Here is a 16,832-nt window from a genome sequence, read left to right as displayed (position 1 = left end):
GGTGGAAGGGGTGATGTGGCATTAACACAAGACAGAACAAGATGTGGTATTAATAGGGTATTAATTTCATCAACACAAGACAGAACAAGAGTATTAATAGGGTATTAATTTCATCAACACAAGACAGAACACGAAACAATGGATATTGAATAGAAGTGTTTGTAGAAAGCCTATTGGTCCATATTTCTTGATGCTTCTATATTGGAGCGGAGACTTGAGGTGGGTAGAATATAGTTGTGCAATAATTGGCTGTTGATTGCTGGTGTTGACTTCTTGATGTGTAGTGCCTCGCAAACGTCAAGCCGCCTGCTATCGCTGTATCTATCGATGATTTCTGTGTTGTTTACTAGAATTTCTCTGGCGATGGTTTGGTTGTGGGAAGAGATTATATGTTCCTTAATGGAGCCCTGTTGCTTATGCATCGTTAAACGCCTAGAAAGAGATGTTGTTGTCTTGCCTATATACTGGGTTTTTTGGAGCTTACAGTCCCCAAGAGGGCATTTGAAGGCATAGACGATGTTAGTCTCTTTTAAAGCGTTCTGTTTTGTGTCTGGAGAGTTTCTCATGAGTAGGCTGGCCGTTTTTCTGGTTTTATAGTAAATCGTCAGTTGTATCCTCTGATTTTTGTCTGTAGGGATAACGTTTCTATTAACAATATCTTTCAGGACCCTTTCCTCCATTTTATGAGCTGTGGAAAAGAAGTTCCTGTAAAATAGTCTAATAGGGGGTATAGGTGTTGTGTTAGTTGTCTCTTCAGAGGTTGCATGGCTTTTCACTTTCCTTCTTATGATGTCTTCGACGAAACCATTGGAGAAGCCGTTATTGACTAGGACCTGCCTTACCCTACAGAGTTCCTCGTCGACTTGCTTCCATTCTGAGCTGTGGCTAAGAGCACGGTCGACATATGCGTTAACAACACTCCTCTTGTACCTGTCTGGGCAGTCGCTGTTGGCATTTAGGCACATTCCTATGTTTGTTCTCCTTAGTGTAGTCTACACTAAGGAATATATATATATATCGTCAATTTTATCTTCTGATTTTAGTCTGTAGGAATAATGTTCCTATCAACAATATCTTTCAGGACTCTGTTCCTATTGTTGATAGGAACGTTATCTATCCATCTATCTATTTATCTATCCTTCTATCTATTTACCCAATCGATCTACACATGTATCCATAAATATTTTTAGTCTATCTATAAATATCCTTCAATCCATTTAACCAATCGATCTACACATGTATCCATAAATATATTAGTTATGCAGCTATCTATCCATAAATCTATCTATCCATTTTACATTCATATGTCTATACGTTTCCAACCGTCTATCCATCTAGTCATTCAATCTACACATTTATCTATAAACCTACAGTCTCCGTGGTGTAGTGGTAAGACACTCGCCTGGCGTTCCACGAGCTCTTTGTCATGGGTTCGTATCCTGGCCGGGGAGGATTTACTGGGCGCAAATCCTTAACTGTAGCCTCTGTTTAATGCAACAGTAAAATGTGTACTTGGTTGTAACAACGATTCTTCGCGGTGGGGATCGTATTCCAGGGACCTGCCCGAAACGCTACGCATACTAGTGGCTGTACAAGAATGTAACAACTCTTGTATATATATATATATATATATATATATATATATATATATATATATATATATATATATATATATATATAAATATATATATATATATATATATATATATATATATATATATATATATATATATATATATATATATATATATATATATATATATATATATATATATATATATATATATATATATATATCCATCGATCCATACATATATTTATCCATCCCATCTAGCTATCTATTCATCTATACATTTATCCACCTATCAATCCATCTATTTACCCATCTATCTATCCATATATCTATCCATCTGTCAATACATCTATCCATCAATCTAGCCACTCATCCATCCATCTACTTATCAATTTTTAAATCCACTTATCTATCTATCCATCAATCCATGTATCTATCCATTCTGGTGTACACTTCTTTATGACGAGTAGATGTTCCTCTAGAGTACTCGACGTGTGAACGCCCTCCAGTGCTAGAGCACTCGCGCACCTCTCCTCCCTCCCTCACTCTCTTTTGGTCCTACTCCCCCTCCCACAGTGCCACTGTCCACCTTATGGGAGGACCTTAGGCCTCCATGGAGTTAACAGTTCCATGAACCCAGCCTTTTAACCCCCCCCTCCCCTGGTGAGTAAGTTAAGCCACCACTCGCGTGTCTTCCCGCTTGAGTGCCTGAAGACACCAAGACTTAGGCTTAACCAGGCTGGGTTGCCCGCCACCAGAGCCGTCGTACTGTATGGGCACGATGGGCACTTGCCCGGGGCCCACAATGCTGTTAAGACGGCCCTGCCCGCCACTCAAGTGTCAATAGGTCGCCAATCTGACCTTAACTCACCCGAGGTTAGATAATATCTTCATGCGCAGTGGTTTGTAATATCGTCCAGTCCGATACTTGTTCAATAGTGTGTGGTGCTCAGTAAACCCCAAACCAACATACAGAAAAATGAACGGGAGGAAGAAGACACCACGCTAAAATTAATCACGTTCACTAAAATGAAGTTACAAGGTAACGGGCATAAAAATTTTCACTTATTTTATCAGATAGCAACAGTCTTCGAGAGTCAATAATAATATGGTATCCCTCTACAAATAATGAACTATGAATAGATCTTTTTCTATAACCGTTTTCTATAACAATAGGCCTTTTATAACTGCACCTAAATAATATACAGCACACTGGGGCTCCATACAAATAACGTTTGTGTAATTAGAGTCACTGTCTTAAAGAAAAACAATTAATTTCACTTAATGCCAGGCCTTTCTTCTCACATTATTTTCCGTCTCTTACTTTAACACATTAACATCTAACAACAAAGAGGGAATGGGAGGGCAAATTCATCTACCTTAATAATCGCTCCTGAATGCTGTAGTTACCGCATGTCACAGTAGCGATGTGTAGTTACTCTGAACTCCTCGATGAGTAAGTAGGTCTCCTCCGCGTTGATTTCCTCCCTCTGTAGTCAACAAGGCGGGTCTCTTCCTCAAATGATAGCCCGCTTCTTAGTACCGAATTTCTCTCACGGTCAGCTAGGAGGCAGCAAACGTCGCCTGTCCTACCTGGTGTCCTCAATCTGGGATACTGGTCCACATCTCTTCTACCATAGACGTTTAGTACGACTGCTTCTTCTCGGGAGTTGTCGTCACTGCTGCAGTGACCTGCACTGCTGTAGCGGCTTGCAGATTGCACCTTATCCCTACAGCGCCGCATCTCGAGACAAAATTGGAATGGAATGGAATTATCAGGAAAAAGCACCAAGTTATTGCAACTATATAGCACTTTGAAGGAGATCAGGATAAAGATTTGGCAAAGGATGGGGGGGGGGGAGGAATGGTGCCCAACCACTTGGATGGTCAAGAATTGAACGCCGACCTGAATGAAGCTAGCCCGTCGGTCTACCTTCCACCCCCGAGAGTTTGGACATACAAACTGAGCTCCACCGTCGTCGAGGCTCTAGTGAACTTATTTTACTGAGCAGTTCCTCACTGTACTTTCTTGGAAGTCGCTCCTCCTCATCGACACTCGAAAACTGCTCGAGAATTCGTCCCTCTGGAAGCCTATTTCTCTCTAGAATTAGCGACCGCCGAACGTCACCTCTGCTTGGCTTCACTCCTGTTGGCAAGTGTTGGCAGAGTTCCCGCATCTACCTCACGGGCACGTCACACCCAGGGCGCTTTCCGATTGGTCCGCTTGACCAAGCTCCTGCCACCGACCAATCACATACCTCTTGCATCCCGGACCCACAATCCTCTCGGGTATCCTTGAGTGAAAAAATCCTCCTGCCTCCCGAGTTGAACCGCCATGTTATGGTGGAACCGCTCTCAAGCCTCCTTTCCCATTTAAATTTAAAACACAATTTTTTGTTCTTATGTGGCAACTTGCCTCCTTTTAAGTAATAAAACGAAATTAGGCTTCTTCCTAGGTATATACAAATTGGGGATTATGACTCTTACAGACGGGAGAGAAGAATACTAGCTGGACACATCACCTTAACGTATTTGATATATTTAGTGTAAATACATAAATAAAGTAACACCATCAATCAATATATATCTATCCATTAACAACTTCCATCATTTGTTATATCCATCCACCTTTCCAACCAACAATTGTCCCATATATCTATCCATCTATGTTTCTATCTTTCCATTTGTCTATCCACCTCTCCATTCATCAATCAATCCATCCGTCTATACATCTCTATCTACCAATCCATGTATCCACCTATCTATCTCTCCATCAATCCATACCTATTTCAATTCAACCATCTATCTTTTTATCCATCCATCTATTCCTCTATCAATCCATCTATGTTTCTATCTTTCCTTCTGTCTATCCAACAATCCATTTATCCATCTCCATTTATCAATGCATCTAACCATCCATCTATCCATCCATTAATACATCTATCTATCTATCCGCCTGTCCTTTCATCAATCCACATATCTATCCACCTCTCCTTCCATCAGTCCATCTATCTATCTGCCTATCCATCCAACTGTATATCCATCCCTCTATCCCTATATCTAACTGTCCATGTAGCCATCTATCCCTATATCTAACTGTCCATCTATCCATCTATCTATTCATCTATTAATCTATCTATCCATCAATGTAATTATTCATTTATCATCTATCCATCAATATATTAATGTATCTATATATTAATGCATATATTAATTCCTCTATCCATAAATCCATCCATCTGTCTGTCACTGTATGTCTACCTCTGTTTCTTTCTCTGTGTCTGTCACTGACTGTTTCTGTCGCAATATTATTGTCTCCGTCTAGGTAGGGTTCCCGACGGCGACCAAGGACGTCTCTCTCGATCTCTTCCCACCCCTCTTCTCCTTGACCCTCCCCCCGCCCTTCCTTCTTGCTCCATTCACACCTCTCCTCCATCCCACTGACCTCGCTTCCCTCAATCCCTCTTCCTCGGAAAATGTATGATTCTCTCCCCACTTTGGCCTCCCCCTCCCCCCTCATCCCCCTCCCCTACTCATCCCCCTCCCCCCTCACCCCCCCTCTCATCCCCTCATCCCCTCATCCCCCCCCCTCCCTCCTCCCAGCCCCCCCTCTCTTTCCTCCCACATCTATACCCCGCTTCCCTTTCCATTCTCTGCCTCTTTATCTCTCTTTTTCCTACAATATTACTATCATTATAATAAAAGTGTGAGACATTCATCTCTTAAAACAATAACTTATTGCTTGCAGAGCTTGTTAGAGTTAACTCCGTTATTTGGTACCCAAAGTTTATCAAGTTAGGTATCACTGGACTCGGAATATCGAGATGATTACAATGGGGTCAACAATTGCGACCTGGGTCACTTGGATTAGCTGCAATGCAGAATGCAGAGCTCTGATACCAGAAGTAGTGTGCTACCCAACCAGAAGGGTAATTTTTGCTGTAGAGTGGTAGTGAGGGTGGAGACAGGCTCTCTCCCCTAGAGAGGTAGTGGGGGTTGGAGACAGGCTCTCTTCCCAAAAATTCATTGGTCTTACGGTCATAATGTCCCCAATACCCCATGGAAACAACGGCACATTGTCTTGGAAGTGTGTGGCACAAGACGCCATGCCAAGAGAGTGAAAAGGTGCCTAAACAAATCCTACAACAAAATGAAAGCACGCCAAGCGCTCAGGCCTTCTGATAGGCAAAGATAAAATGACGTCACGGGATTTACCATGCGCCTGAGACTGTTTAAAGCGCCTCGTGCCAGCATTCGGGTCAGGACCGTCAGGGAGACAGCAGACTGCCTTCAGGAGCTCGAAGGAAGGCCTCTTTTTGCCCAGGTCTTGAAGTATTATAACCTTAAAGCACAGGAATTACGCCAGCTACCAGATCGTTGGGATATTGCAGGTGTTCAGAGGACAAAAATCCCATCAGCAAGAAGGAATTTACGACGAAACGACAGTGAAAGGGCCAATCCCAGGGCACGTGTTCCTCTGTAAGGTACAAGCAATGTTGTGTACCAGAGCATGTGATTTCACTGGGAAGCAGAGTGATTAAAGGAGTGAAATCGAGTATACTAAGCTAGTGGCAAGACTCAGTCAATGTGAGTCTAATTGTAAATGATTGTCCAATCATCAGTGGACCATCAAGAGTGGAATATTCCAGAAGTATGTTAGACTTTTGGACTTTAGCAAACGTGTAGTGGTTTTGCAAGCGTGATGAGTGAGGAAGGTGTGAGGATCGCCCTCACTTGAGGTGCAGTGTGTGTGGGTCACGGCCACGCAGGAAAGAAGAGAACTGGAAAAGTGAGCGTGGGTGTCTCTGGTAAATGCGCCACTACCATGTTGATGAGTGATGGGGTTTATTTATACCTCCGTAAAATAGTGATTGTTGCAACTTGTGCTGGGGCTCTGAGGATCGTGTCTATGTGATTGATCAGCCCTGCATATTGCAATCCCTAACACCTGGATTTAATAACGATCATTTGATAGCTGGAGGGTGCACACTACCCCGTACGATTGATACTGTATTGGGTACCCCACTCTATAATCTCCAGTCTACCCGGCAGCTGAAAACTTCATCAGGATCAGGAAAACTGTAAATGAAGCATGTAAGATATGAGTGCATGTATGTACAGAATCCCCGATATTGTTAATATGTAGTGTGCACATATTATTTTGTGGAACAGAAAAACCACCCAATATAGTGACATCAGAGATTAATCTCACAACAAGATCTCTGTGTCAGAATACAAAGGGAGCGTAGATGTTTAATCGGTCAGTAGTGACAGCTCTTAACGTTCCTTGACCCGTCATTAGTGAGAGTGGCAAGTGAAGTGAGGTGTGTGTACAAGTGATTTATAAACACATATGAGATTAAAACTGTTAACATCCATTGCAGAGTATTGAAGGTGATTGATCATTAATGTCTGAGTGACACTGTGTGTCTATCTCTTTTCTGAGAACCAGTTAAGAGTAAGTCATTCCCCAACAAACACAAATCGTATAGAAAACGTTCATCTATCTCTTCCGATAGGTGTAGGAATGACTTGCATTGAGAATGGTGCAAGAGAGCCTTTGAGAAACTTTTAATCCAAAAATCCAAACACATAGGTTTAATAATAAATTGTTTTTCTACAACTATTTTGTTCCTAATGTATTACAAATAGTTTTTACATGTTTAAATATAAAATTTATGGTGTTTTTTGTAAAATTCATTAATAAGTTGTGAATGATATTTAATGGCTGAATGAAACCTTCAAAATACATTTAGTTATTCTATGATCAGAAAAAAAGTAGTTTTCCAAATTTTCAAAAAATCGCTCTTTTTAATACAATTTGACTCCTTATGCATTCCACTAAACACTAATATCATGTTTATATATATAATTTATGTATTATTCCCTAAAATAAATTATATAAATTGTAAATGTTGCTGGAAAGTGGTGTGAAAGAATCTGAAAACGTTTATTGTCTTATATATTGGCGTGTTCTTATTAACTATGTCTCAAGTGCACAGTTTATCAAACAAAAAGAATAACGTTCGTCAACCCTTAAAATATTATGTTATCTTGCAGGTGCAAAATGGGATAATCTTTAAGAACAGTATCTATATGACAAATGGTGTTTTCCCTAACTCAAACAATGTAGGGTTTATTATTATACACATATTTCTAATGACTCTTCGAGGAGGAGGGCGAGGAGGAAGGAGGAGGAGGGCGAGGAGGAAGGAGGAGGAGGGCGAGGAGGAAGGAGGAGGTGGGCGAGGACCCTCCTCCTTTCTAGTGCTCTCCTCCTTCTCCTTCCTCCTCGCCCTCCTCCTCCTCCTTCTTCCTTGCCCTCCTTCTTCCTACACCTCCTTCTTCCTCACCCTCCTTCTCCTCCATCCTCCTTGACCTCCTCCTCCTTCCTTCTCCCCCTCCTTCTTACTCCTCCACCCTCTCCTTCCTCGCCTTACTACTCCTCCTTCATCCTTGCCCTCCTCCTCCTCCCTCCTCGCTCTCCTCTTCGTCTTCCTCCTTCCTCCTCGCCCTCCTTCTTTCCTCTCGCTTCCTCCTCCATCCTCCTTGCCCTCCTTCCTCCTCGCCCTCCTCCTCCTCCCTCTTCGCCCTTTTCCTTCCTCCTCCCCCTCCTCCTCCTCACTCTCCACCTTCTTCCTCCTCGCCCTCTTCCTCCTCACTCTCCACCTTCTTCCTCCTCCCCCTCCTCCTCACTCTCCACCTTCTTCCTCCTCGCCCTCTTCCTCCTTCCTCCTCGCCCTCCTCCTCCTCAACGTCCTCTTTAACTTCCTCCTCTACCTCATCTTCCTTCCTCCTCTGCCTCGACCTCCTCCTCCTCTTTCTTCCTCCTCGATCTCCTCCTCTTACCTGGAATTCTTCCTCCTCGACCTCTTCCTAAGAATATGAGTAAAAATGAAGAATTAACCCTTAATATGACCCTCTTTCATTTTACTAAATGTAGAAATATACTTTTATACTTCTACATTTATATAAATACCAGCAATAAAAAACTACGTTTATGAAACATTTAAGGTTGCAGCAAGGTTTCAATTTTTTTTACCTAACGTTTCGTGCAATACGTTTTAGAAACTAATTTACATCCACACAAAATTACGCATCTAATGTGTGAAAACAAACGTTGCCCCTACATTCCAACACTTTCCAGATAAGTTGTGGCAACCTAAAATTGTTTCCTGGGTCAGTGCTGTGTCGAAGTGACATGTATAATTGTTTTATTGTTACTTGTTGGATTATTGTGTCTTTATGGCAAGTATTATTACTCTTTTGTGACGTAATCATTGTGGGGTGTTGGGTTGTCTCAGTGATACCCTTGTTAGTGGCTTGTCTGAGTGACACGTGATATTTAATTGGTCAGATTGAAAAACCATTCAACGTATTTACTAAAGTCATTATTGTAATAAGTAGAGTCATTCATGTAATTAGTGGTCAGGATCTTCATTGATTGATAGCTGTTATTTTGACAGTGTATTGAATTGTTAATTGATTGTTTCATATGTGTGATAAGCAATAAATTAATGTATTTAAGTAATTGTTAATTGTCTATCTGACGGTGTAATAAACATAACTCTTTGATTTTCAACTATCGGGGTGACAGTGTGTCTTTAACGTGCAACTGTCGGGGTGACAGTGTGTCTTTAACGTAGTCGATTAATTGATTTGTTGACTTAGTGACAGTAATTAACATAATTTTTGGTAATTAATAAACATATATTAATAGAGTAATTATTTTCACTCTTTGTAATGAAATGTCTTGGTGACATTCATGTTAAAACAATTGTTGCTGTTGAATGTCTTAGTGACATTTGCTAAAGTAAAGTAATTTTTGTAGTTGTCGGAAAACTCGACACCATTTACTAAAATTCAATACAATAAGCAGATAATATTGCTACTGGGTTATATAAACAAGTTAACAAATAGAAATTGAAGCCTATAGTGGAATTTTCCATTAATAGAAAACGGGATATTATTTCCTCATCGCTATTAAATTTACCAGCTATTCTGCTGGTAATTATTCTTAATCCAGCAGTCTTTGGACTGTTAACATCATAAAAACATCTCACTTGAATCAACATAATTATTAGTACCAAAATAGAGTAAATGTGACCTTTCTACCACTTATGGACATCTGGACAAGAGAACAAGGGATGTGTCAGTGGGAGGGAGGCTCAGTAGTCAGTCATTATTGTTAGAACAGAGTCGCAGGAGCAGATCAACAGCTCCAATAATACTCTCCCTTGGATGAAGTATTATGGAGACTAAATTAGTGCTTCCATCATCAACACGCAGTCAACATCTAAACAATGGAAGTGTCTATCTGAAATCTTACCTAGTCATTCCTGGCCAGTAATGTTAGGTAGGATTATTTTCCGGTTAGCACGAGGGGCCGCGACCAACTTAGAGTGAGTAATATATCATCTCTTTATTTAATTGGCAATATTTCCTCTGTTATAGTTGTCATATATATAGGATTACTGTTATTATTGCAAGTCCCCTTTGTCAGGAACAATTGAAGAGGAAGCAGAACAGTTACTTGGTATACCAGTACATGGTATACAAAGCACACCAGTACATGGTATACCAGTACATGGTATACCAGTACATGGTATACCAGTACAAAGTTCAATTTATAGATGGTCTCCTTCATGAGGCAAATGCAGTGTTTGCAGCGCTAACAGAAACCCACACAAAGGACTACCATGATGGTGAAATATGGATCTCAGAGTACAATCTTTTCAGATGTGATAGGAAACACCGGCTTCAGGGTGGGGTCAGCCTCTACATCAAAGACACACTCATCTGTACTGAGCTGCTAAACACCTCAAATGATATGGTGGAAGTGCTGATAATCAAAATAGAGATTCTAAATGTAGTTATTGTCCTTGTATATAAGTCACCGGAGGCAAACCCTCAGCAGTTTAAAGACCAACTAATGAAAATAGAACACTGCTTGGAAAACCTCACAAATCCAGCTCCGAACATCATCCTGCTTGGGGACTTCAACCTACGGCACCTGAAATGGAAGCACCTGGCTAATACAGTAATATCAGAAAGAATACCAGGAAGTAGCCTAAATGAACAGGCACATGCAAATGACCTGCTACGGATGTGCGACAGGTTTGCCTTAAACCAGCAAATAGTAGAACCAACTAGGAAGGAGAACACGCTGGACCTCATTTTCACTAATAATGATGAATTGATCAGGAACATAATGATTACAAATACCTGTTACTCAGATCACAACTTAATTGAAGTTATGACAACCATGGGGAGTAGACCTTCAAAACCAGTCCAGATTCCCGGTGGAGGAGATTTCAGCAAATTCAACTTCAATAATAAACAGATAAACTGGGAGCGAATAAACCAGGACTTCACAGAAATAAACTGGGAAGAACAGCTAGGAAATGCAAACCTGAACCAGTGCCTGGAAAAAATAAGCTCAGTAGCACTAGAAACATGTTCAAACTGCATACCTCTAAGAAAAAAGAGGAAGAGATGCAGATTGGAACGGGAACGTCGTTCCCTATATAGGCGAAGAAAACGAATCGCGGAACAACTTGAGAGTCGCACCCTATCTCAAGAACGGCGAAGAAGGTTAGGTAGAGAAATAGAAACAATTGAACGGAAGCTACAAGAATCATACAGAACCCAGGAGAGGCAAAGACAGCAAAAGGCCATCAGTGAAATAGAAAGAAATCCGAAATATTTTTTCTCCTATGCAAAATCAAGATCAAAAACCACATCTAGTTTCGGGCCCCTGCGAAAGGGAGATGGAATTTTCACCGATGACAACAAAGAAATGAGCGAGCTCCTGAGGACGCAGTACGACTCTGTTTTCAGCGAGCCATTAAACACACTAAAGATTGATAACCCAAATGAATTTTTCATGGATACGATACCAACATCAAATCATATATCAGACGTCACCCTATCCCCACTGGATTTTGAAGAAGCCATAAACAGTATGCCTATGCACTCTGCACCAGGCCCGGATTATTGGAACTCCATATTCATAAAGAACTGTAAAAAACCACTATCGCAGGCCCTCCACATTCTGTGGAGACAAAGCCTAGACACTGGCGTTATTCCTGATATACTAAAAACAGCAGAGATAGCACCACTTCATAAAGGAGGAAATAAGGCAGAGGCAAAAAATTACAGACCGATAGCGCTAACATCGCACATCATAAAAAATTTTGAGAGAGTGCTAAGAAGTAAAATCACAAAATACATGGAATCACAGCAACTCCATAACCCCGGACAACATGGTTTCAGAACAGGGCGCTCTTGCCTGTCGCAGTTGCTGGACCACTATGATATGGCATTAGATGCTATGGAAGACAAACATAACGCGGATGTAATTTACATAGATTTCGCAAAAGCTTTTGATAAATGTGACCATGGTGTTATTGCACATAAAATGCGTTCAAAAGGAATTACCGGAAAAATAGGCAGATGGATCTACAATTTCCTGACCAACAGAACCCAATGTGTAATAGTCAACAAAATAAAATCCAGCCCATCAACCGTGAAGAGCTCAGTCCCCCAGGGTACTGTGCTTGCTCCAGTACTTTTTCTCATCCTCATTTCGGACATAGACAAGAACACAACCTATAGCACTGTATCATCCTTTGCAGATGACACTAGGATCTTCATGAGAGTAGGCAACATAGAGGACACGGCGAACCTCCAGTCAGATGTAGATCCGGTCTTTCTATGGGCTACAGAAAATAATAAATAATATGGTGTTTAACGAAGATAAGTTCCAGCTCATGCGCTATGGAAAAAAATGAAAATATAAAAACGGAAACCACGTACAAAACTCAGGCAAATCATAACATAGAACGAAAAGGCAATGTAAAGGATCTGGGTGTACTCATGTCGGAAGACCTTACCTTTAAAGAACACAATAAAGTAGCCGTCACAACTGCAAGAAAAATGACAGGTTGGATAACAAGAACTTTTCACACTAGAGATGCTATACCGATGATGATACTTTTCAAAACGCTTGTGCTCTCTAGAGTGGAGTACTGCTGCACAATGACAGCACCTTTCAAAGCTGGAGAAATTACTGACCTGGAGAGCGTGCAGAGATCCTTTACTGCTAGAATCCACTCAGAAAAACATCTAAACTATTGGGACCGACTAAAGAGCCTAAAACTGTACTCCCTTGAGTGCAGGCGGGAGAGGTACATAATAATTTACACGTGGAAAATATTAGAGGGGCTGGTCCCAAACCTGCACACAGAAATAACATCACATGAGACCAGAAGACATGGCAGGATGTGCAGAATACCCCTGTTGAAAAACAGAGGTGCAACTGGTACTCTGAGAGAGAACTCTATCAACATCAGAGGTCCGAGACTGTTCAACACGCTTCCACTACACATAAGGGGCATAACTGGCCGACTCCTCACAGTGTTCAAGAGAGAACTGGATAAGCACCTCCAAAGGATACCTGATCAACCAGGCTGTGACTCGTACGTCAGGCTGCGAGCAGCCGCGTCCAACAGCCTGGTTGATCAGTCCGGCAACCAGGAGGCCTGGTCGACGACCGGGCCGCGGGGACGCTAAGCCCCGGAAGTACCTCAAGGTAACCTCAAGGTATGGTGTTGATGACAACCTCAACTACGAGGATTATTTGGTGTCATCATCCTTGTTTATTCCTCGAGGACCAGGTCTACTATACAATACGATAAGGCCTCCCAATTTTAATTACTAATATGTAGTCTAATATTGTAGTGAATGTTATTCAATCAATTTTGATTGACTACACATATTTATTTAATATACTCCCCACCTATTGTGTAAAGGAGTCGATTTGTGAGAATTTGCAGAAATACAGTCCACTCATCATACAATTTGCTATCGAAAAATATAATTTAATCTATATATAAATTCATATTTATCAAATAAATATAAATCTCACAGGTCGGTTCCCCACATTATTTGGGCCTTTGAATCGGATCACAGATTATTTGGTCATCTTCATACCGGATGAACTAGAGTTAACCAGTGGATTCATTTAATCTAGAAATACACAGGTACTAGTGCAATTTATACAATTACAATAATTATAAATATTCCCAGTCACGAGAGCGGCAGGAGTGATCCGCCATCTGCTCACGACCCCCTAGACTCCAAGCCATATTGCCGGCTGCGCCCTCTCAAGTTTATCCACGAAATTTGTGGTGTTAATTTGTCGAGGTCACTAATAAGATTATAATATTTCTAAATAATACTAGAGGATATTAAGAGGCTATCATCAACAATTGTGTATATAACTTTTCTTGAATAGAAAATTATTTAAAATTTATTGCACTAGTTTTCACAATACAATATTTACTACTTGCCAACCCAAATCAGGGTAGGATATTTACATTGACTAGTGTTTATTGATACCCTAGTCCCATATTAACATTGAATAGTTGAACTAATTATTGTTCATCCTAGTCCCATTTATTACCATGGTCTAGTTGTACTATATTGAACAATCTAGCACCATTAATTAATTGTGCAGACCTTATTTTGGGTGTAATTAGTTTACTTCTAAATAATATGTAGGTAACCAGCTCGAGTTGAGTTGTGTATATATATATAATAATAATTTACATATAATCATTGCACCTTTGAGTGATTAATTCGTGTCTACACCAACCTAGGGTGATAAATGAGAGCGAACCAAAAGGTACTTCCAGTGACACTGGTTTATCACTCAAATCATTTGTGTGTGTATGATTATATATAATGTGTATGAATTTCAAGTGCTAACCTACAGAAGAGGTACGATTATAGCCTAGTGAATTACAAATTTACCCTAGACTACGAGTACAAGCCCCACAAGGCTTAACCAGCTAGCCAGTATGAATACTGCAGGAAGAATTAAAAGAACCTTTGCAAGTATTAAAGGCCACTTAACAATTTAGATCAAGAAAAGTGAGGATTAGTCACAACAATCTCCAGTTGATTATGCTGATCTGGGAAGCTATTATCAAGCAGCTGCAGGTAAATTTCAGCTAATCAAGAGCCAAATAGCGTCACATGTGGCTGAATTTACCAACATCAATATATCAGAAACAGACGATAATATGGTTGATCTAGCGATTTATGAAGATCAAACTCAGGCCATGTTACATAAAGTCTTTCGTCAAAATAATTGCTCAGAACACAACAACAACAACAGTTTCATGTAATACGAGTCAAGCTGAAACTTGACTCCTTTCAATTAATTTACCCATTTTCTCAGGGAAAGATTTGGAAGATTGGGACGAATTTTGGAACAAAATTGTAGACCTTGTGGACTCAAAACAATCTTTACCTAGGAGTAGTAAATTCTCTTATCTCCAAGGTCAATTATCTGGTGAAGCTAAAACAGTAGTATGCCATCTGAGGTTAACAAACGATGGCTATGATCTGGAAGTACAACTTCTCATGGATAATTATGCTGATCCAGAAGTAAGAATATTATATTTAGTACATGAGCTGCTACATTTGCCCTCACCGGAGGCTTCAGCTGATTCACTCCAGGGCTTCAAGCAGTAGGTATAATCCATGATCAAGGCCCCTCAGCTTGACAGCCAATACAAACGGGGCTGAGTGGGTCTTAAAAGTAATTGTCCAGAAGAAAATACCTATTGAAACATATTGAATACCTATTGGTACATATTGAAACAAATAAGTGTTCATTACAAAAAAAGTATCTTATCCTTAAATGAAATATCTGAGGGTTTACGTTCAGTAATTCATCAACTACGAACACATGAGAAATTAAAACCACCAAGTAAACCTTCAGAGACTAATAATAAAAAACCACAGAGCCCCAAAGGTACTCAAAATCAATCTAGACAATATCATTCAACACCAAAGTGAAACAGTGGCAGAGTAGGCACGTATGCAGTGGGAACCCTCAAGCCTATAGTTACTGTGTCACCCCAAGAACGTGGCTCCAAAGAGTACTGGAAGCTATGGACCATGTTTGTTCTGCCAAGAGAAACATTCATTGTACCACTGCCCTAATTTTCCTGATCGTGACGCCCATGTTGAGCAACTCAAAGGTTTGCAACATTGCACGAGATGCCTCAGGAAACAACACCAGCACCTGTGAGACCAAATTACACAACTGTAATAGGTGTAACAAGGGTCAGCACCATGCAGCATTGTGAGGAGACACCAAAACAATGTCTCCAAACTCCAAGGTGGAAGATAGCATTACCACCACAGTACAGAACGGCAAGGAGCACCAGAAAATTAGTCTCCTATCAACAAAGACCAAAAATACTGTGGGGCGACACCCCTGGAAAAGGAAAGTTATTCAATGTCAATCAATATTTTTTGACTAGTTATATATGAAAAGGGCTGCAATTGTTCCAAGTTTCAGTACCTGCAGCCTAAATAGTAAGGGAGATTTTTTTTTTTTTGTATTTTTTCATCGAATTTTACACATTTTCAAGTGTATATTTACAACCACACCTTTCAGATATAATCATTCTATGGCACTTTTCTGACATATTACCATATAATAAAGGATCTGTACAAAGGGATTTTCCAAAACGTCTTTAGTTTTCCTAATACAAATAGTCAAAGTTTCCCCCAAAAATTATGCATATATATCATGTTTATTGCTATTTATAAAATCAATAAATGAACTTAGGAAAAACACTTACTTCAGATTTTAGAGACATAAACTTTACATATAAGGTGTAACTTTCATATAAATTGAATAAAAAATGAAAGATATATTTAAACGTTTATGTTACTTCAAAATAAAAAGTAATAAATAAAGTCTAAGAAGTTGCCATCTGTGAGTGGAGGTTGATATCACCCAATTTCCTTCAAAATTGGCACCCTTACAGATAGGCTTAAGTGCAATCAGGTGTATCAGTTTCATGCAAATCGCCTGATAAACAAAAGAGAGATAAAATGAAAAAAAAACAAGCAAAAATTTTTTTTAACTATATTTTTTTCCAATAAAACTAATTATAATTTGTTTTTAATATATGCTATTGTGATAGCTAAAATTCATAGACATGATTTCAGTTGACACTTTTGTTTGATAATCGTTTTTTACCATTTTGGAAATTTTTTGACACATAATTCAATATTTTTTTCCTTCCTATTTATGCTACGATGCTGAGACTTGGACCAGATGAAACCCTTTTCGTATAAACCTTGTCAAAAAAAATCTGATTTAAATCGAACGAGTTTTCATTTATTACATATTTGGAGGTAACGCCCCCTTTGCCAACTGCCCAAATTACCA

The sequence above is a fragment of the Procambarus clarkii genome, chromosome 25, assembly GCF_040958095.1.
Source record: "Procambarus clarkii isolate CNS0578487 chromosome 25, FALCON_Pclarkii_2.0, whole genome shotgun sequence".
NCBI classification, from domain to species: Eukaryota; Metazoa; Arthropoda; class Malacostraca; order Decapoda; family Cambaridae; genus Procambarus; species Procambarus clarkii.
The sequence above is the reverse complement of the archived record's forward strand: the minus strand, read 5'-3'. Positions refer to the sequence as shown.